The following is a 6,029-nucleotide window of genomic DNA, read 5'->3' on the forward strand; positions in this document are numbered from 1 at the left end:
CCCTAAGCGGAAGCAGCCCCTACAGGCCTCTGTGCTTTTTTCTGCTTCTGAAAGCAGCAAACCCAACAATAAGTCATGGGTCAGTAGCGTCCGCCAGGGCTGTTCATTGCGATGCAGCGGGGAGGTGACCTGAGCTGGCTTTGGCTCACAGTCATTTAATCTGTTATGCAAAAAGTTGAGAAGCCACAGTCCCAGACCAGACAAAAATTTGCCTCCTGGTTGACTTGAGTAGCCTCCTGCTATTTGAGTAGCAGATTTCCCCCCTACTCTTCTTGTAAAATATCTGTTGCATGTTCCCTCCCAGCAGTGGGCAGCTGCTGTGTCCCACTGTGAGGCATTATCTCTGTTGTCTCCCTTTCATCCCTGTCCCAGGAGCTTGGGACAGGAGAAGAAAACAGGCCAGGTGGAGACTTTGTTGCTCAGCTAGAGTGGTCTGTATCATGTGCTGTCTTCTCAGCCTATTTTAAATTCTTCCAGTCAGGTTTGATTGTGGGTGAAAACAAGAGACATGAGGATGCAAAATGCAGAGAGAACAGCGCCTTCACTGTCCTCTGTTCATGCTCTGAGCCATCCTGTTAGCTCCAGGGGAAGAAAACAACAGCCAAAGCAAAAGAGGAATAAGCACTTGTTTGCAAATATTCCAAATAAAAAGTGTTCAGGACTGACCATTTCCCTGTACTTCTGAGCAGACCAAGGTGGGTCATCCTCCCTCTTTTATCTCACCTGGTATTTTAGTTCCTCTTAACCAAACTACATTCCTCTAAAATGTCTTCCTTGCCTCAAACTCTCCTGAGTCTTGCAGCTCGTATTCTTTTGAGATCTGAGGCTCAGCGTGGACAATGGAGATTTGGGATCTTCCCTGCTATGATTAGTGGACAGGGACAGAGAGGATTTTCCTCTGTGCTGGGAGAGGCACGGCTGCTCTTTAATATTTCCCTCTCTTTCCAAAGCTGAGAGAAAGGCGATTTTTCTTCCCTTTAGATGTGAGCGAAGGGCCCTGCTCCTGCTACTCCTGGAGAATTAAATAGATAAATGGGCGGCGCTGTTGTTCACGCTTCACTATGCACAAAGCAACTTGCATTCAAAATTGGGCTCATGGCAGTTCAGCAACAGCCTCGCACAAAAGCGTCATTAGACACGCAGGGCCGGCTCGCAGGCGCAGAGGCTGCTCTGCAGCTGGAGTAGCCACCGGGCTGGCCTGCCGTGGCCTTGGTTTTAGCTTTATAAAAATGCATCTTTAAAAAGTACTGAAAGAAGATTCAGTGTCTTTTTCTTAAAGGCTTGGGCAGGCGTTGCTGTTTGAAGGAAGGGGAAGAGAGGAGAGGATGGGATTTGTGGTGTCCACACGCCCTCCGTCTTTTGTGCCGACTCCTTCTCATTGGCAAATCCTCAATTTCCAGAGTATGGAGAGGACAAATAAGACCTGGGTCTGCAGAGCCTTCCCCTGTTGACTTCTTTGAGAATGTTCCCTGGCAGGTTGCTGACTTAGTGGTAAAGGTCTCTTAAGCCAAGAGGGAATTGAAAATTTAATCCCTCTGCTTGCCTTAGTAGTGGTGGCTTTCAGGAAAAGGAGTTGGGTGCTCTGTGAGTCTCATAGGTATTGAAGGTTGGTTCTGTTGGTCCTGCTGGAGCTCTCAGCCTGATCTGAGAGTGGTTCATGTTTGGCATTAATTGGCATGGTGTTCATTGCATTTTAAAAAACAACCCTGGCTTCTGCTGACCTGAGGAGGAATTCAATTTTATTAGTACATAGAGAAATTCAGTATATATCAGCAGCTCACTGTATATTCAGTATCAGCAGTCACTGGAATGGAGCCAGTCTTGGAAGGGGTCAGTTTGCCTATGGCTTGTTCTCTGCTCTGAGCAAATAATTTGCCTCCCAGATTCACCTTCCTCAGCTGTAACTGAGATAATGAAGCTTGCACTCTTTGGTAGGAGCATCTGGAAGCCCAGGTACTGGAGGCACACCCCCATAACACTCTTGTTCCTTATACTGTGTTAACTGAGAGGCATTTTAACCACATGCCTCCATTGGAAAAGGTCTGAATTTAACAGGTTGGTGGCAGAAATGTGAAGAAAGGATCTTCACTTGTGTGCTGCTATTTGTGGACTGTGTGGCATCTGTGATGGTGTGGGTGCTCACTCCTCCCCAGCATCATCTTGTGTCAGAGCCAGCCTGGGTCTCTGTTTCCCCATAAGTAATTTAAAATCAAGAGACAATTTGATTGCAGAACTAGCTGGCCTTCCCAAATGCTCTCCTAACACCATGTTTGGCACTGAACCTTTCAAGTCTTCCTCCTCTCCTTGTGCCTGCACAATGTTTGTGTTTTAATGACTCTAAAGGCCTGGGATTTGCTTTGACATACCAAGTTAATGTTTTCTTTTTCTATATCAAATCTAGGTCAATCTCTGGCTTAGCACTAATGCTGCACTGAGCAAAAAAGGATTGGCCACTAATGGTTTCAATTTAGTTTTTTATGGAGTAGAGAAAATTTCACTCGATAGCTATTTTCATTTTTATTCCATTGGCCTTTCCACCAGGCCTGTTGGGATGGAGAAAGTGCTTGTGATTTGATTAGAGGAGACCCCAGAATGAATCCTCCATGAATTAATCATGGATGGATGAGGATGAGAGTTGCTGCTCACCTGTGTCCATCGGACATGCCTTCAGGGACTGCATCCCACTGGGGGTTAAGTGGTGGGCAATCCCAAGCATGGTGGTTTCTTTATGGTAGAGCCTTGCCTGTGATCCAGCATCATCCTAGTTGAGGTCCTTAGTTATATAACACAGGGGAAGCAGAGAAGAAGAGTAACTCCTCTGCTTCATGTGTCTGTGTGACTGCAGACAGTCAACATTAGTCTGAATCTAGCCTTGGACAGCATCTTTTGGAGGAGACTTCTCCATGCCTGCAGCATCAAGGGGCTGCCAGGACCATTCCCTGTGTGCTGTAAGCCCTAATTTTGTCCTGCTGTGCCCTGTGGTGGTTGCTGTGTACCACAGCCAAAATCCAGGTGGGATGATAGCAGAAGCACGGAGACATCGCAGCGTGGAGCATTAATGTGGAGCAATGAGTCTGCGTGTGATTTATGTTATTTTTATGGCTTGATGACACAAGGAGATGGCAGAGGGAAATTTAACGTGAGCAGGGTGGCACTCACTCCTCTGATGATGGTAAAAAAGGCCTGGGGCAGCACCAGTCCCTCCACTGGCACATGGATGCTGCATTGCTGGATGGCAGAGACCGCTGGCAGATGGATTAGTGAGTGCCTCCCCTCTTAGGAGCTCGCGGGTGAATATTGTGATTGCATGTATTTATTTTTAAAATTATTATAGCCATTAGCATAGAAATGAGCTGCAGCTCCCTGGCTGCTGGCCAACCCCACCCGGGCTGACTGTAGCTCTTCTCCTTGGCGGCTGCAACAAAAGCGCCCGGCTGGTATCGGGGTCCGGCCGCTTGCCACGGGAAGGCAAGTGACAAACAGGAGCCAGCACTCTGCTGCTTGAGTTTGTTACAGTCAGCTGGGACGTATGTAAAAACCTCACATGGGTCAGCAGAGATTTAGCTGCTCCAGGCAATGCCCTGTGAAGCAGTTGAGCTCCTGTCCCTCTCCTCTCCTCCTCCCCAGTGATTTATTCCCAGGCTGAAAACCCAGTAATCACTCACATTGAAGTTTTGTTGCTGTTTTACAGGAGATGCTCCAAAAGTCTTTTGTCTCTGCAACTGTAAATAAACTCGTAAACTTGTTTTAAAAATAGCATTTTGTAGCTCAGTGCATGAATTTTTAATGCATCTTCTGCAAACCAGCTGGTCTTGGCAAGGGTCACAGTGTTTCCTAGGCATTTAACATAAAACTGTGCTTCAAAGCCACATTATAGTGTCGTTGAAGAGTAATATTTTACTTAACATCCTCATAACTGAATTATTTATAACTTACCATGTTTTATTCATGATAAATATTAATACTGGTGTCTTTAAGAGTAGAGGTTATTGCTGCAGTTTTACCTATAAGAGGTGATATTATTGAAATAAAGGAATGGCGATGAATTCTGTAGCCAGCAGAGCAAAGTCTGTGCTGGGCTGTTCTCATTCACACCTCCCTCTTTTATCAACCCTGTCAACCACCAGAAAACCTCAGTGCTGAGCATCTGTACATTTGAAAGGAATTTTCCTACAGGCATCTGAATCCCTGCTTTTTTAAAAAAATTTTCAGAGAGCTTTGTGTCATTCTCAGTAATTCTTGGATTCATTTCTTGGTGAAGGTCCGTAAGCTTTGACTTTGCAAAAATGCTCACCCTGGTCTGGGTCTCCAGCCTTGAAATGTTCTGCAGGCTCCCTTGAGCTCCCCTGCTGCAGGCACCCATGGATCCCCCATCTTTTGAAGCATCCCTTGCCACCTTGAAAGCGGCATCACCTGGTGATGAGAGACCTCCTAGCAGCCTTTGGGCTCCTTTCCATGTCTGAATGCTCTGAGCCATGATCAGTCTCATTTCAAGGCTAAATCTATATGAATTGGGTAAATTGCCATTGCACTATTGGGCTCCATCCTATAATCCTATACCAGAGAGGATAATTGCATTGGCTTTTATCTTGGGAAAGAGAAATACAATTTTCCGTGATCTTTCACCTTGTGCTGGTGTGTCGCCATCTGGCTGGAACATTGCGCAGCCACTCCCTGGTCTGGCTCCCGATGTGGGGCTGGCTGCCCATCCCACTTTCATACCTACAAAACCTTCCCAACCCTGCAACTGTGCAGGGCTGGGGCTTTGCTCCGTGCTACTCCATCAGCTTAACAAATCTGCCATCAGCGGGTTGAGAGCGGTGGTTGCGGGAGCAGCGCAGGTTAATGCAACACATATTTAATGTATGATTGCTAATGGCCATCTCCCATCTGCCTGAGCCCAACTGCAGTTTGCAGATGAATGATTAAGCTGCCCTGACACATAGGCAGCTTGTTCCTTAGCAGACCCACAGCCATTGCACTTGATGCTTGTAAAAGGGGACGAGGTTTTCTTGCTGGGGAGAGCGGTGTCATCGGGCTGGGGCGGCAGAGCAGGGAGTTCTCCTGGAGTTTGTTTTGTGTGGTAATGAGAGAGACCTTCCTGTGGATGCAGCACTTTAAATGAATCATGAGCTCAATAACCACTGGGATGTTTATTAGCTTTGAATATGTTTATTGCGGAGTCAACAGGCAGCACCTTCCAATTAATTAATAGTAATGATTACGGTATTATTTATGTAGCTCTAACAGCGTGCCAGAGTGTTTCCACACGATGGTTACAGCTGTGGCTTGCTGGAACAGGCTGGTCTGTATTCACCCTGCATGGGCATGCTGGGGCTCATCATTTGCTGTCAGGTGGTCCCAGCCCCAAAAGCCCCATTTTGCTGAGCTCTTGGCAGCTGCTCTTTCTTTTGGCTGATTCCTTTTTCTCCCCAGCCTGGGGATGTGGCTGTTCTGTTGTGGTGCTGGAAGGCAGAACATGCAATGAGCAGGAGCACCTGCAAACAGGTGGAAATCAAGGGCTGTATGTTTCACTAGGGTATTTTGGCATTCTCCTGCTCTAGTTATTTAAGTAACATGAGTTTAGGAGGCAAGCTGTACATATCGGAAGGATATTTACAACAGGTAAGACATTGATGGCAACAGAAAGAATCCATCTCTCTTTTGATGTGGACTAGGATCCAAAGACTGCTCAAGCTATTGGGAATGCCCTCTGGTAAGTGCCAGTGCAGTGTTTGTGTTTCTCGCTGCCCTGGCAGACCTTGTTGAGCACAAGGGTCTTGGAGCAAAGTCTGCTGTTCTGGTCGAGCCAATCATTTCAATGTGCAGAGGCAGGTGGGATACCCAGAACTTCCCACTAGTCTTGTTTTTCCATGCAGAAGGTTAGGCTGCAAGCTGGCCTTCTGCCCTTACATTACATTACAGTTCCATTTGCATTCTGTGGGAAATGAGAGTGTGTTTCTAGGTCATGTAAAGTTGCTGACATCTTCCAGTTGGATCTTTCTTCACATGTGAATAATTTTGTCTCT

At 46.7% G+C, this 6,029-nt stretch overlaps 1 protein-coding gene across 1 annotated transcript in view; it reads left to right on the top strand.

Moving 5' to 3' along the window:
* IGDCC3 (immunoglobulin superfamily DCC subclass member 3) overlaps positions 1-6,029 on the top strand; it is a 100,220-nt gene that overhangs the window by 50,408 nt on the left and 43,783 nt on the right. The gene's annotated exons all lie outside the window — the stretch shown is intronic.

The sequence above is a fragment of the Zonotrichia albicollis genome, chromosome 11 (assembly GCF_047830755.1).
Source record: "Zonotrichia albicollis isolate bZonAlb1 chromosome 11, bZonAlb1.hap1, whole genome shotgun sequence".
In the NCBI taxonomy this organism is placed as follows: Eukaryota; Metazoa; Chordata; class Aves; order Passeriformes; family Passerellidae; genus Zonotrichia; species Zonotrichia albicollis.